Source organism: Desmodus rotundus, chromosome 4, assembly GCF_022682495.2.
Source record: "Desmodus rotundus isolate HL8 chromosome 4, HLdesRot8A.1, whole genome shotgun sequence".
Lineage (NCBI taxonomy): Eukaryota > Metazoa > Chordata > Mammalia > Chiroptera > Phyllostomidae > Desmodus > Desmodus rotundus.
Window position 1 is genome coordinate 116361793 of NC_071390.1, and position 15605 is coordinate 116377397.

The 15605-nt window shown below is 43.3% G+C and overlaps 1 protein-coding gene and 1 long non-coding RNA gene across 4 annotated transcripts in view; one reads left to right on the plus strand and one right to left on the minus strand.

Moving 5' to 3' along the window:
• Nucleotides 1-15605, plus strand: part of FAM107B (family with sequence similarity 107 member B) — a 197368-nt gene that overhangs the window by 147169 nt on the left and 34594 nt on the right. The window lies entirely within an intron of this gene.
• Nucleotides 3063-11219, minus strand: LOC123478455 (uncharacterized). Of its 2 annotated transcripts, none has more exons than XR_008426618.2 (3): nucleotides 10121-11219; nucleotides 8822-8954; nucleotides 3063-8724 (listed from the first exon to the last, which is right to left on the minus strand). It is a non-coding gene; the product is annotated as an uncharacterized lncRNA (long non-coding RNA). The 2 variants fall into 2 exon arrangements; XR_006653659.3 differs by lacking the exon at nucleotides 8822-8954 and having other exon boundaries at nucleotides 3063-7133; nucleotides 8252-8724; nucleotides 10121-11215.

Here is a 15605-nt window from a genome sequence, read left to right on the forward strand (position 1 = left end):
TCCATTGGTCTGGAAGGTTCGTAGCTGGTACTAGAGTTGGAACAGTTTGTTGTTTTTCATTGTTTGCTCTCGTTTCTATGCCTTATGAAGTTGCTACAGTGTATCCCTTTGAACTTGAAGTCTGAATTTTTTTTGTTTGTTTGTTTCCAGAAAGAGATCTCTGGGGGAGGGGTGGTGGTAAATGCTTGTTTTGGGTGTTCTTCACTGGTAGAAGGAACTCTGACTGTTGGGAGGTGCATTCTTACTGTGATCTTTTTATTTGTTGCCTTGAACAAGGAGCCTGCAAATACCCAGAGGTTAGTATTCATGCTGTGTAACCTTTTGTCGCTTATGCCTTAAATAGGTGACAAGTGTGAGGCAAACTTTATTTTACTACAGGATGGTTTTTTAAAACTTTGAATGTTCATGATTAAAGTATGAACAAGAGGTAAGAATAGACCTTGAGATATGTTTATTAGTCACTGAAGAATCAAGTCCTTTAAATGTATAAACTTGAACTTGGGCTTGATAAACAGCAGATCTATAAAAGGCTAACTAGTTGCACCTTGTGTATAGTTTTGGATATCACGTCTTTGCCAGGCTAAGAACTCTCCCACAGGCTGTCTGCAGTCAAACTGTTTTTTCCGTCAGATTTCTTCGAATGTCCAACCATCTCTGTCAGGAGCTCCTTTTTGCTTACCTTTAAAAAAATCTTTTTATGTTAAGTTTTATCATCATTATTTTATGCTATGTTTCATTTAGTATATGGGATCCTGATGATTAAATTGTGCTTTTTTTTTTAAATTAAAGATATCTACTTCTGGTAAAATGTGACAATCCAATGAAAATTATAGGACTTATATGTATTTTGAAGTCACTCATTTTAACAAAATAGCGCTTGATTTGAAATTGTTTTGTTCATTGCCTTCACCTTCTCCCTAGTGGTTGTGGATATAAAGAAACACTAATATGTGAAAACAACAACAAAGCACTCTGATATGCCCTCAGTTTAATTTGCTTCTTATTGCTTGGTTGGAATTAGGAAAGATGATTTCTTGGTGTCCACTAAGGAGACAATACGTCGAATCCCTATTAACATTAATTTCTGTGTAATGAGAACAGGTATTTAAATGTTCTCTTCGTTGTGGTGTGATAAGGATTTCACCATGGCTTTGGCTTGCCTTGCTACATACTCCGTGTGCCTGGCTCAGGTGTGCACAAATGCTTGGTGACAGCGTAATATTGATCTGGACATACTACGTTTGCAGTGTCTTTTCATTGGAGAAAAAACATGAGTTCTCATCTACATTGTATTGTATGCAGTGATGAATGCCATCTTAATACTGACTTCACTTTTGAAAGCTTTAATTTACAGAAGGATTCCCCTTCTGTAGCTAATAAAATGGCTTAGAAATATTTATTTATTGGTAAAGGCGTTTGTGGAAAATGGGCTTGGTTGGTGGGGGTTTTGCCCCAGTTTCTGCATTCTGGTTTTTGGCATGCCCCTGGCTGGCCCAGCCTGCATGGTTGCCTGCTGGGCCAAGGCTGGGAAGTGTCTCTGACTCTGTCACTCCCCTGGGTACTGGGAAACCGCGAGGCGCAGTCCAAATTCTCCTTCACGAAGCCCAGCCTTGAATCGATGGGCTAGATTGGGAGAGAGAACTTGTGGGCTGTGTGAGAGAGAAGGCAAAGGGCCCTTGATTTCCCTTCTAGGTCCTAACTATCCAGTAACCATCCTGTCTCCTGGTGGCCTATGAGTTTACCGTCCTTTTTTGTTTGATTAGGGCCTGCATTCTCAGGCCTGGCTTAACTCTGTCTTCCCCAAAGTTTGAGAGCAAGGTTAGACTGAAAAGAAGTACTTGAGTTGTTCTGGAGTCGGGGGAGTTTTTTGGTATATATTTTTTCCGAATAATGCCAAAAAGTTTTTGCTGATACAGAATGTTTTATTGCTGAGTTTTTCTGGCTTCCCGAGGACTAAATCTCCAGGTGGTATGCACACACACACAACGGAAAGCACAGCTCACCATCATAACGCACAACCCAAACCCTCCCCTTTTTTCCTTTGGCATTTTATTATCAAGAAATATATTTTGGTACTCTTTCGTATTAGTTATTGACAGTTATATTAGCAAATTCATGAGGATTTTCTGGATTCAATTAACACACATGTGTGTAAGTGAAATGTGAGAGACTCAAGGAGAATCTTAGGGTTGGGTGGAGGTTTGAACATCAGAACAAAGATGATGATTTGTGAAACAGAATTGAGTTCCAAGATGAAAGAGCTTTAGACAAAGACCAGAGAAACTCGTTCTGGAGCTCAGAAAAGTCCTAATCTCTTTCTTCAGGATAAATACAAGTCTTTATACCAAATAGCCATCTCGGTGTGTAAAATGACACCTACCCTCGTGTCCCACAGACGTCACGGGATACCAGCTTCCCTGGCGTGGCCATTTAGTATGTCACTAGCCATCCACCCTGCAGACCACATGGGGTGCGCCTCCCACCCCACTCCCATTCCCCCCAAAGTCACCTCTGCAGGATCCTCCAGCCCTGGGATTCCTGGGACTTTCCTACTAGGACCGCTCTGTGCTTCCCCCTCTCTCCCTAGACTTTCAGGTTTGTCCACTGTGCGCTCTGAGTCTGCTCCACGCTCAGCCAGCTTCTTCCCCCGAAGTCTTCACCTGCTGGTCCTGACTGAATCCTGGCTGTCTGAGCTGGCTGCTTTGGGGGCCCTCGTGAGTGGAGAGTGAGCCTTCTTCCACACATGGGATAGGGCCCCTCTCCTCATGGTCACTTTCAGATTTTTACATTTTTTCTTCTTGCCCACTGGTTGCTCATTTCAGTCAGGTTCTGTCTTCTACTCAGTGCTGTCGCTACTGGTCCTCTGCTTTGTTGACAATGTTGGCACCTGGAAGGTGATCTGCTCCAGGTATCAATATTTGTTAAATGGTAGCCCAAAGTGGGTGACCAGCAAGTCTCAGTTTGCCTGGGACTGGGGGCGGGGCTTTCTTGAATGCAGGACTTTCAGTTTTCACACCAACCCGGTTTGCCTGGGGCTGAGGTATTCCCCAGCCCCGGGGGCTTTCAGTGACTGTTGTAGGCCTTGTGAATATCAGGAACTGCTTCTGATCTGAAATTCAGAGATCCCACTGGCTGGCTAGAACCTCTTGTCCTTCTAGTTCATCTGACAGACTATCCCAAGTAACATCAGCCACTTGGGTTTTGGCTCTTCCAGGTCCATTCCAAGTCCCTTGCTCCTGCTGTCACCCTGCATGTCAGGCATGTCTCCCCTCTACTCTTCCAGTACCGTGGGCAACATTTTCACGATGAACTTCTCACACCAAATTCCCTTCCATCTACTATCTTAGCACATCCCAGCACTGGAGGATGAGAGGACCCACCATCTCCACCTTTGTTCCTGGACTGCCAGAGAAAGTCACATAAATGTGACAGAAAAGTCACATTATCAAGACCTGGTCCCCAACTTCATGGGGCGTCAGTGCTGCCTGGAAATTAAATGTTTTCCTCATCAGTACTCTTGGTCTGCATAATGACTATTTTCAACCTTCTCCACACTTCTTACACCTCCCATTTCGTAGTCAGCCCGTCCCTCCTACTTGTGCCTCACCCTCAGCAGATAACCTTTCCACTACCAATACGAGACCGTTCTGCGAAGGCCATTCTGTCTTCTTCCCACTGCCCCTTTGTAAATCTGCTTGCTCCCGGACCCTTTGCTCATTTTTCTCTTTACAGTACAAGAGGCATCCCCCTCACTTTTTAAAAATCAGTTTCTCCACAGCAATCTTCTCCCACCTCCTATGTCGACCCCTACCTTGGTATTTCTTTCTCATAAGGATTTACAAATTCTTGGTCTCACCTGTCATAGAACAGAAACTGAACACCGTGAAGGCAGCCTTCCCTGGTACCCTCCCCTTCCGGCTGCCATTTTTTCCTTCCATTTAAACTTCGCAAGAGGAGTATTCTACTTTTTGGCTTGCACTTGTTATCTACAGCTGCATAACACATTATCATAAACTTAGTGGCTTAAGACGACACATATTTATCATCTCACAGTTTCTGCGGGTCAGAAATCCAGGACCACCTCATCTGGGTCCTGTGCTTCAGGGTGTCCCCAGGCTACAGTCCACATGTGCACCAGGGCTGTGGTCTCGTAAGAGGCTCAGTGGGGGAAGAATCCATTTCTAAGCTCACTCAGGTTGGCAGAATGCATGTCTTTGCAGTTGTGGGACTCAGGTCGTCTCAGTTCCTGGAGGTCACTTGCACTTCCATGTCATATGGGATTTTATTTACTTTGTGACAGCTTCCACAGATGGCAAGGGAGAGAGACAGAGACCTTAGCAAGCTCATGGAAGTGATATCTGATCACGTATTCCACATTCTCTTGGCTAGAAGTGACTCACAGGTCCTGCCCACTTGGGGGTGGCGGGTTGTCCTAGGGGTGCACAGCAGGGGATGAGGATCCTGGGGGCTACCTGAAGTCTGTTCACCACACGTCTCAATCGGCTCATTCCTCATTTTCTCCTTAAACCACAATATTCTATTTTTTAAAATCCTCAAACCACTATATTCTATTTGTATTCTTTATCTCTACTTCACTGAAACTTGGGCAGAATTGGCTACATAATGTGCATGGCCCAGCGCGAAATGAAATGTGGGGTTCCTCGTTCAAAAGTTATTAAGATTTTCAACACAGAAACAGCAACGCATTCAATGAAGTGCGGGGTCGATCTGAGGGTGGGGACTGGGAAGGGCCCATGCCTGCCTGTGAAGCCAGCCCCCCTGCAGGGAGGCCATCCTCTCTGTTAAGTCCAGAAGGCGCTTCCTGGTCTCTCACTTCATCACTCAGCAGTTTTGTTGACTGAGTTTACCATTGCTGAGAATGTCCTCCTTTCTGAGACATTTTCGTGTCTCTCGGCTTCTGAGACATTACTCTCTTGGATTTCCTTTTTATTTTTAATTTTCCTTTTTTAATTTAAAAATTTTTTTAAATTGTTGTTCAATTATATTTGTCCCAGTTTTCCCCCCGTTGCTCTCCCCTGCCCTGTCCACTGCATGCCCCCCTCCACAGTCACTCCCCACCTGGTCGTCCTTGGGTCCTTTATACATGTTCCTTGACTTGCCCCTTCCCCTTCTTCCTGCATTATCACCCTCCCCACTCCTCTCTGGTCACTGTCAGTTTGTTCTTTATTTCCATGTCTCTGGGTCTGTTTTGCCTGCTTATTTGTTTTGTTGATTATGTTCCACTTATAGGTGAGATCATACAGTATTTGTCTTTCACCACCTGACTTATTTCACTTAGCATAATGCTCTCCAGTTCCATCCATGGAATGAAGGGTAGGAGCTCCTTCTTTCTCTCTGCTGTGTAGTATTCCACTGTGTAAATGTACCATAGTTTTTTGATCCACTCATTTGCTGATGGGCACTTAGGTTGCTTCCAGCACTTGGCTATTATAAATTGTGCTGCTATGAACATTGGGGTGCATAGGTTCTTTTGAATTGGTGTTTCAGGATTCTTAGGGTATAATCCCAGCGGTGGGATCGCTGGGTCAAAAGGCAGTTCCATTTTTAGTTGTTTGAGGAAGTTCCATACTGTTTTCCACCACGGCTACACCAGTCTGCATTCCCACCGAGAGTGTATAAGGGTTCCCTTTTCTTCAATCAGCACTTGTTATTTGTTGATTTGTTAACGATGGTCATCTCATTGTGTTTTAATTTGCATCTCTCTGATGGATAGTGATGTTGAGCATCCTTTCATATGTCTCTGGACCCTCTGTATGTCCTCCTTGGAGAAGTGACAGACTCCTCTTTTTTTACCACTCTTTTATATTTGGGGATTTCGGGGGCACCTTTATCACCCTATTGAGGAATAGCAGCAGTTTCCGTAGCTGCAAGTTGCTTGTGGGTTTTTGGTTCCCAAACCTATGTATCTAGCCCATATCTTTCTTCTGAGTTCAAGCACTTGTGTCCAATGCTTCCTTCCCATGTTCACGTGTGTGTTTTCTGGACACCTGAAATGCAGTGTGTCTAAAACTGACCACTTTATTTTCTCTGGTCCACCAAGCTCGTTCCTCCTCAGTGTCTTCACTTGGGAAGGTGCTTCGCCATCTTCCCAGGTGAGTTTGCATTTTCACGTGTATGTATCCCTGTTCTTGAGCCCCTTCGTTCTTCTGATTGACGTTAAGCTTATACCTCAAGTCTGAGTCGCCGCATGTCCATGTGGAGAGTTCTCCCTTGGGGCTATATTTCAATCTGGCGATCTTCCTAGACTTCTGCAGCCTGTCCTCAGGGTTTCCTGGGCTCCTTTTATTAAAACCCAGTGTACTTTCTTGCTGCTCCTTTGTTAATATCTCCTTCCCCCATTTGAACAAAAGCATCATGAAAACAGGGACTTGGTTTTGTCCTGTTTATCTGCAGTGTTGAGAAGTGTGCCAGGCACCTACTACACACTCAATAAATATGCACTTCAATGCGTGTTTTCCCCTTAGCTTGATTTTTTGAAACTATGATTGTTTTGTATGATTCCTTTGTAGAAACTGTATGGTATGGAAAAACAGGACATATGACATATTACAATTTTTGTTCTTGAGATACTAGGGCTATCTATAGTGTTATTAGGGTTTTGGGCTTTTGATTGCATTGTTGTTGATTAGAAAGTAAACAGGAACTAAATGGGTGTTTTCTTATTTCCATTGAGTTCTAGGAGCGGGCAGGTGGAAGGGAGCCTGCAGAGCTCCCAGAACTGCTGGTGCAGTTTTGGCGGGAGGGAGTAAAAACCTGGGGGGAGGGAAGATACACGTGTACCGGGTACCATCCATCATCTGAAGCTCTCTGCTCTTACTCAGACGTACTTTGATATATTTACTTTTTAAACCTTGCAATAGCTTTTTTAAAACGTGTTTGGTAATAGAATGCTGAAATATGTTAAGTGTTTGGAGGCCTTAAGCAGAAGTTAGTGACAAGCAAACAAAATAATACATGGGTTAATTTATTTGTTAAAGTGATCCTTTTTTCTACAGCGTGGCGGTTCTCGGACGTTTTGATCTCAGGGCTCCTTTACATGGTTTAGAACGTCATAGCTGAGGGCCCAGGGAACTTTCTCTGTTGTTACATCTGTTGATATTGACTGTGTTAGGCTTTAAAACAGAGAAATTTAAAATTCACTTAAAACTAACAAAAATAACAATAAACATTACATACAAAAAAGATCATTTGTAATGAAAAATAAACATTCTGAAACAAAATAGTGAGATGAATGACATTGTTTAGCATTTGTACAAGTCTCTTAATGATTTTTTAGATGAAAAATAACTTTCAAAATATAAAAAATTTAGTGAGAAGAGTGGCATTATTTTGCATGTTTCATAATCAGCTTTAATAGAATATAGCTGGGCCCTCCTCTCTCTCTGCATGGTCTGTTGCTGTGTTCTTCTTGTTTGAATTGTATGCAGAAAATCCAGTCTCACCGGATATGCAGTTGGGAAAAGGCAGGGGCACTGAAACAGCCTTTTCAGATAGTTATGGATGTTCTTCTTAGATGCCAGACCCAAACTTGACAGCTGGTAGTTTCCTTAAAGGTTAGGTACAGTGTGGATTCTGGAACCATAACAAAGATTTTCTCCTACTCTGTTACATTAAAACTCATTAATTTATCTTGCATTTTGAATAGGACAGAGAGGAATAGTTAAGTCAGTTACAACACATCCATATAACGGTATATTATGCAACCATATTTAAAAAGTATTTTCTCACAGATGAAATGTTTACAAATGTAATAAACAAATTGTCTACTCAGTATGATCCCAGTTTTGCGAAAAAATGAACAGGTGTGTGTATTAATCGAAAGGAAAATATATCAAAATATGAATATGCTTGGTGATGCATTTTTGGACTATATTTAATTTTCTTTATTCTTTTCCATATTTTCCAAATTTCCAGTGATCAGCCCATTCTAAAACCAGAGGAAAATAAGTTTCTTATTTTAAAAATACAGAAATAAGGATGTCTATAAAAGACATCCTTAAATAGGATGTTTCCCTCATTCATGGACCACCTTTTATAAGTAAAACCCCAGTGTTTAAGTGGTAACAAAGTTTCATTTTTTTCACCTAAAGTTTTTGTTTATTTAATAGGGTAATGTACCCTTTCTATGACTGTTCTAAGCCTCAGAACTTTCCCTTTTTATTTTAATAGCAATTAATTGATTTATTACAGAAAATTTATTCAAGACTTATTCCAGAAAAGCATTACTTACTGAACTTTATTGCAGAGACATGATTTGATTTTCCTCATTTGTGTCACACCTCGGGCAAGTACTAACTCATCTGAGTAAGACAAAAGGATCTTGTCCGACAGTGATAATAGAGTTACTCTCATCTAGGAGAAGTGGAGAAGTATCTTGGAAATTAGCATGTAGTTAACCTCTCAGTTATTGTCTCTGAGTCATTTTGCAAGTTGTGTGTTTCTCTTTATCATTTATGGCTAGAGGTTGAAGGGGCTTCAGAGAAACGAAAAGGGCAGCTCACATCTGGGGGTTGGTTTCCTGCCGTGACTGCTGGATTTAGAAGGGATGTCTGCGCACTGTTAGGTTGCCGATGCTGTGTTGTACTGAAGTGTCGTCGCATTAAGCCTTCTGTGCTCTCTCGGTAGACAAGATCCAAGTCTGCCGATGGTCTGTTTTCCCGAAACGGAGGTCTTCATCCGTTGTTGGTACTTTGTTTTATGTTCCTTATGACATAATTATGTGATTATTAAGTAAGATGTCTACAGAAGCTACGAAATACCCATAAAGTAGGAAATTAGCAGTTTCACACCCTACACTTACCATCTTAAAGATGAGAACATCATCACTTTGACATTTCCAGCCGAACTACAGTTTTGTGCCTTCAGTTAGTACGTTAGTGACATGCGGAGTTTGCGGTGTCTCCCAAGACTGTTTACCAAAAGGCACAGCCCACCTTGAAGTGTAAATTGTGATGGGAAACTACTTAATTGCCTTTACTAATATTGCTTTGCTTTAAAAAGTCATCTGAATGAAGACCAAAACTATGAACAATAAAACGACAATAAATACATATCTATCAACAATTGAATTTAGAAAAACAAACTAAGCAAACAAGAAGAAGAGAGACAGAATCATGGATACAGAGAGCATTTTGATGGTTGCCAGATGGGAGGGGGGCGTGGGGGAATGGGTGAAGAGGTGAGGGGATTAAGAAGTACAAATAGGTAGTTACAGAATAGCTATGGGGATACAAAATTCAGTATAGGAAATGGATAACCAAAGAACTTATAACATGACCCATGGACACGAACAATGGTGTGGGGATTGCCTGAGGGAGTGGGGGGTGCTGGCTGGGGGAGGGCAAAGGGATAAAAGTTGTGACAACTGTAATAGCATATCAATAAGATACAATTAAAAATAAAAATGAAAATAAAAAGTCATTCTGTCCTCTGCTTAAACCAATGAAATATTCTACTTGGGGGCATCCCTAATGGTTAAAGTCATCATTAAATTTGCAAATACTCTAATTTAATATCCATCAGATTTTATGAGTTGAGCATTTTGGAGTCTAGGAAATATACTCTAAATATACCTAGTGTTTTCTTCTTTTTTATTATTGAAACTGCCTTTTGCATTTAGTTATTTCTTGGATCTGTCGTTGTCTTTTCTGTAGTAGTCTGGGCCGGGAAGGATTTGCAGAGTCTTAAGTAGGGAGCAAGGAGCGTCATTAGTGTATTACTACAACCATAAACTGCAAGGGCGGTTTACTCTTGCCTGCCTGTGGTATTGAGAAGAAAACCTGGAATCCTTGCCGTAATCTGGTTCCTGATTGTTGCGAGCAAATGCTTCACGGTTAGTCTTTTCCTGTAAGGCAGCCCTAGATGCCCCAGCTCAGGCCATCTGACCTGGACCTTAGGGACAGAAAGTGCTGGGCCACCTAAACGGCCACCAGCCCTACAGGTAACGCAGCACCAAGAACGACAGTGAGTTAACACAGGTGACTATGCTGTTCACTCAGCTTTTATTAATGCAGATTCAATCCAAATTTATAATAACACCAATAATCACTCAGAAGCAAGCAGCAGTAACATCACACAGGAGAATCGGGGGATAACAGACCTGAGTCCAAGGGTCCAGATTAGAGCCTGGGTCCTGGAGGCAGCCGGTTGGCGTCTTGCGAGGCAGTGTGCGGAGACTGCAGAGTCAGCTAGAGCAGGCTCGATAGGAGCAGCTGTGTGCCCTGCTCTCTCTCAGCCGTGTCAGCTGTCTGACTGCAGGCCTTTGCTTTCATATTCTTGTACGATGTAATGCTGCATCGGCCTTTGAATAACACATGGTGTCTTTGCCACCTCGATAAGCATGTGCTGATTATGTCTCTCTGCTGCTCATGCTCGGAGAGGATGGTGTTACCCCTCAGATAAGTACACATTGTCCATGTCGCCCCACTGCACATACTCTGAGGGGGTAGTGTTACCCCTCAGATAAGCACACGCTGTTTACCACGTGGTCCTGCGAGTGCTGGAGGGGTTGTACTATATCCTTCTGAGTCATTGCTCCCTGTGCCTGTTCTAAACACGGCCTCTTAGTTGACAGGACTGACACCATCTTAGTTAAATCCTTCTCTCCACACTGACTATTGTTCCCATCTTTCCTGTGCTGCTGCCCTCGGGCCTCCTTGCCTCTGGCCTTGGCCTCTGCACTTGCTGGTGGCTCTGTCTGGAATGGAACTCCACATAGCACATGGCTTGCTCCCCTCCTTCATTCAAATCTTTGTTCAAATACCATTCAGGTGTCTCCCTGAACTTCCAAAACAGCATAGCCTGCCATTCTCTATTCCCTTACCTGTATTTTTTTCCATAGTACCTACTAATAGCTGATACATTTTTCTTCACTTGCTTATTGTCTGCCTGCCCCCCATGATGCAGGTTTTTCACAAGGGCAGGAGCTTTGCTTTCTTTGCTGCTAGTTGCTAATTCTGCTCTATTTAAACAGTACCTACCTCTTAGGACACAAAGTAAATACTTGATGAATTAATAGAAGAATGAACTCAGATTGTCTCTTGTGTACTCTGTGTTCACAAGGTTACATAACTCTTTTGTAAGACAGGGAATCAAAGGCTTTGTTACGTTTTAGGCTTGACTCAAACTTGCCAAAAAACCATGCCTGACATGTGGTCGATGGTCAAATGTTCAGAGAAGAACATTCCAGTTGGGTGGCCTGATAGTTGGCTCTCTATGCTTATGTCTTGTTAGTGTCTCCCAGAACAGTAATATGCTCTGTGGGTGGCCAAACCTGGGCATGAAAAGCCCAGGGAAGTGGGTGGAAGCAGTTTTGAATTCCTAATTTGTAAATGTATTTGGCCTTTGGCATTCCTTGACGTGATTTTTGATGTTAGGAGTGGAAGTGGTTGAACAACCTCGATGAAGTTCTTGTTGACAATAATTGATTGGTGTGTCAGGCATTTATCATAGGTTCTGACAGAGAGTTGATGGGCTGTGATTCATCCACACGACCGAAAAGAGTTTCCATCATGCCTTACTCCTCAGGGACCTGCCCCACCTCTGTCTCCCTGGCAGTGTCACAGGTAGACCACAGCTGGTTTCAGAGCCCTGTGTTAACTGCTCTTCCTACCTGCTCAGTCTCGTATTCTGCTGTTTACAGGCTGAGTCCTCCTTGGTTCAGCCAGGCTGGCGTCTCCATTGATCCTCCCATTTGTGGGCCCTTGGTGCTCCTCCAAATGTCCTGCTTGGTCATTGCTAACTGCCTGGCCAAACCCTTTTTTCTGGACTCGCTTCAATGAAATCTTACATACTGTCCAACCTTTTGTCCCCACTAGTCATATAGTTTAGTTCTAAATCAGTATACAATGTTATGCGACACTAATATTTAATATATCTTGGTTTAGTTTTTATAGAAAGACTAAATACTCTCTGAAAGAGACTCCCCTTATACACTTGTTATATCCCCCGATCCTGTGATGGGCATTTGTTTCAGGTGGAAAAAATGAAAGAAAAGATATGAAATCCAGAATGCTGATGGGACCACCTTTTGGTTGGGGAACACACAGTCCCCCAGTGCGAGGATGTGGGCACGGGTGGCACTGAGCCAGGATTGGTCGATTACCTGAGCAAGCTGTTGAGTAGGTCCGTGTGTTGGGTGGGGTGCCGCCTGCTAGTTGAAATATTGAGCAGGCAGGGGGTGTGGATTTACAAACCTGGAGAGATTGTGTGAAAAATTAAACAAACTAGAATTTTTGAACCTGGGAAGGAAGATGGTAAATTTAAAAATGTAAACTAGTATAATTTTCTCCTCACTTAGAGAAGGCTTTTACCAGTTCCTTCAATGCAACACAACACGGCACCACTCTTCTCTGATGACTAAAGGAGAAGCTATGGGCTAAAAGGATTTAAGTTCAATAACATTGACTGAAATTGCTTGGGAGAACTTTTTAAAGGTTCTAAAAGGTTTTTCTTTTTCTTTTTTAAAGAATGAAGTAACTTAAATCTCCTTGGTATGCATTCCACTAGAGTGGGAGCTCTTGAGGGCAGGTCCACCAGAATGTCCGCCATGTGTCCTTGGTACTCGGTGCTGGCTCAGAGGTGCTCGGCTGGTGCAGGGGGCAGAGGTGCAGGGTGGATGGCTGGTGGGTTGGCTGGTTGGTTGGTTCAGCTGCTGGGTCTTGGAGATGGAGGAGAGGAGATGTGTGGGCTAAGTGGCTCTTACGGTCCTCACCAGCCTTCCCTCTTTACGAGGTCATGGTATGTTTTTGGCGTGGCTGGTCGTGATTGAGTCTCCCTTTGTGGAGGACTCTCTCCTGGGCCCAGACACTGCTATTTTTTTTTAAGTTCCAGAGGTGGTTCTGATGTGCAAACCAGGGTTGCAAATCACAGCCATAGAGTGTTCGAAGGAAAATGGTGGTTAACTTAAGCCGTTGGTTTACGTGTAAATAAACAAAATTGGCATATCCTTTTATAGTATATACTACCTTTCTGCTCTTCAGTCGGACCCATACAGCTCAGTCACGAAAGGGGTTTTCTTTCCCCTTCATCTTCAGCTGCTACTTTGGGCGTCCTTTCACATTTAGCTTGGCAGCTAATGAGATTTAAGCTCTTTGAGCACATTTTTATTATACTTGGCAGAACATATTATTAAGGTGTTGATGTGATTTAAAAAATTCAGCAACATAGTGTAAGAGTGTAGGTGGTCTCCAGCTCTAAACACTAGATTTAGAATCTTCCTGCTCAACTCACCACCCATCCCCCAGCTTTTCAGCCCTCCCTGCACTCACTAGAAGCACGGTTATTGGACTCTTGAGTTCAGAATCCAAGGGAGGAATACAGTTAGGAAAATCGGGATCAGCTCCGTGGTTGACCTCTCTGTTTAATTATATTCCTCCTGGACACTTGAAATTTCCATCCAATGTTGTCCATTTTCAGGCTGTATAATAACTCAGCCTGAAAATTCAAACTCTACTTTGTGCACAAGTAACATTTCAAAAGTTATGTATTTTGGCATCTCTAGAAAGGTCAAGTTATTTACCTTTTATACCTCAGGGTGAAATAATTAGGTGATTTGTTTACTTCCTGACCTCTAAAAGCTACAGGGAGCAAATAGGAGTTTTGAGAACATGCCTGCATTTGTACGCACAGGTGGGAGGAGAGGGAAGTCATTAGGGACTGTGTCCCGAATTCCAAAACCTAGGGCAGGAGCTGAGGGGAGTGGGAGGGCACGGGGGAAGACAAGTTTGGAGGAATTAGGAGGGAGTTACTTGGATTGAAGTATGGTGGGTCAAAAGATTAATTCTTTTTCTAGAACTTAAAAAAAACTTTCTCTTCTAGCCTGTGGACTACTTTAGCAAGAGATAAAATACAGTGCAGTGGTGAAGAGCGCAGGCTCTGGCTGCAGACCCACCGGGATGAGTGCTGATGGGCTGGGCCAGCTGTGTAACCTTGGGCAGGTGGTCCCTGAGCCTCAGCCACTCCTCTGTAGGTAGGGATGAGAAATCTGCCCTGGTAGAACTGTGCTGGGATTGAATGAGATGAACTGCGCAGTGTTAAATGGTACCTGGAGCCATTTTAATCAGTTCTAAGCACCGAATAAATATTAGCTAGTGGAGAAGTAGAATGTCGGTGGATTACCTGAGAACCATCTCTGATAATCTAGTTTCTATTGTATATTTTAAACCATTTTTAAAACTCCCATTGCAGTAGAGCACAGGCCGAACCAGGGTGGGTTTTAGTAGGGAGAAGTAGAAAGAGTAGAAGTCAGTTTTACCCAAGATGAGTGAACAACTTTTTTTGGTACCATGACCAATTTAGGACAAACAAACATGTTTATGGCCTGCATCTCTTTTTTATGCAAAACTTATTGAGGCATTGAATTGTGTTAGCAAATGGTAATAACTGAGTATGTGGTATATTTTAAATCCTGGAGATAGAGTGCTATACAAGAGAGAGAGCCCTGGTCCTCAGCTATATGTCTAGAGGGCAGATGATCAAATAACGTGTACTCGGCGGCAAACTAGACAGTTCTAGACTGTCAGAGTTTAGGACAGAGACTGATGGGGGAGAAACCTAAGCTAATGGGGTGATATGGAAAGGTGATGTTTGAGTAGAGATGAAAAGGGTGAAATGAGCCAGACGTAGGAGAGATTTGGGGAGGGAGGGCTCTAGGTGGAGGGGATTTGCGTGAGCAAAGACTTGGCCAGGTGGGAAATGAAGGGGAGGCCAGCCTGGCTGGAGTGCAGGGAGCAAGGTCAGAGGAAAGGCCGAGATGAGGTGTGAGAAGTAGGCCTGGGTCAGATCAGGTAGGAGTGAGGGTCAGAAGCTATTGGGGAGTGACTTAACCCAATTTATATTTTAAGATAACCCCAAGGTAAGAAAGATAATTTTTAGTGCAGCTTGCCTGCTTTGACATTTTTCTATGCAATAATGAAAGCATCAGGACTGGTTTTTTTCTTTTTGGTTTAGCCATGGAGCTGTTGGTGCCTGGGTGTATTTGAGAAACACAATGCCAAGGTGGCCTCCTGCAGTTTCACCCTGCCTTACACTGCAGCCGAACCGCGGCGGTCCGCTCATGGCCTCTGGCCTTGGTCACATCACATGGAGTCCCGGTATCCTGTCAGGCAGAGCACACAGTAGGTTGCTCTTCAAGCCAGAGGTCTGCACAGCTGTGTCATGTCAAGAGCAGAACTCTCATTCGGTCAGGGCTGTGACAGATGGCAATATTGTGACCCAGTCAATATCTGGCGTGCTGATGACAGATGGCAATATTGTGACCCAGGCAATAATATCTGGCGTGCTGAGTGCTGACTAGTCTATTTCCTTTTCCCATTGCGGCATCCTGGCCAAGCCAGGAACAACTAGAAACTCTGTCATTGGTACTTGTAGATCTTCTAGGCTTTGGGGAGGAGTAACCCTGGACTCCTCCTAACAATACAGTAAATTTCTGGTATCAAATACTGACTTTCAGATCAGCTGGTTCTGAGGACAGGGAAGGACTCTTTGGAATGCCATTGTAAGGTAATCATCACCAAACAGTGCTCCTTTTGAATTGACATTGAGAAGGGAATGTAATGCTCTCCCTGCACTTGGACTTCTCCCTC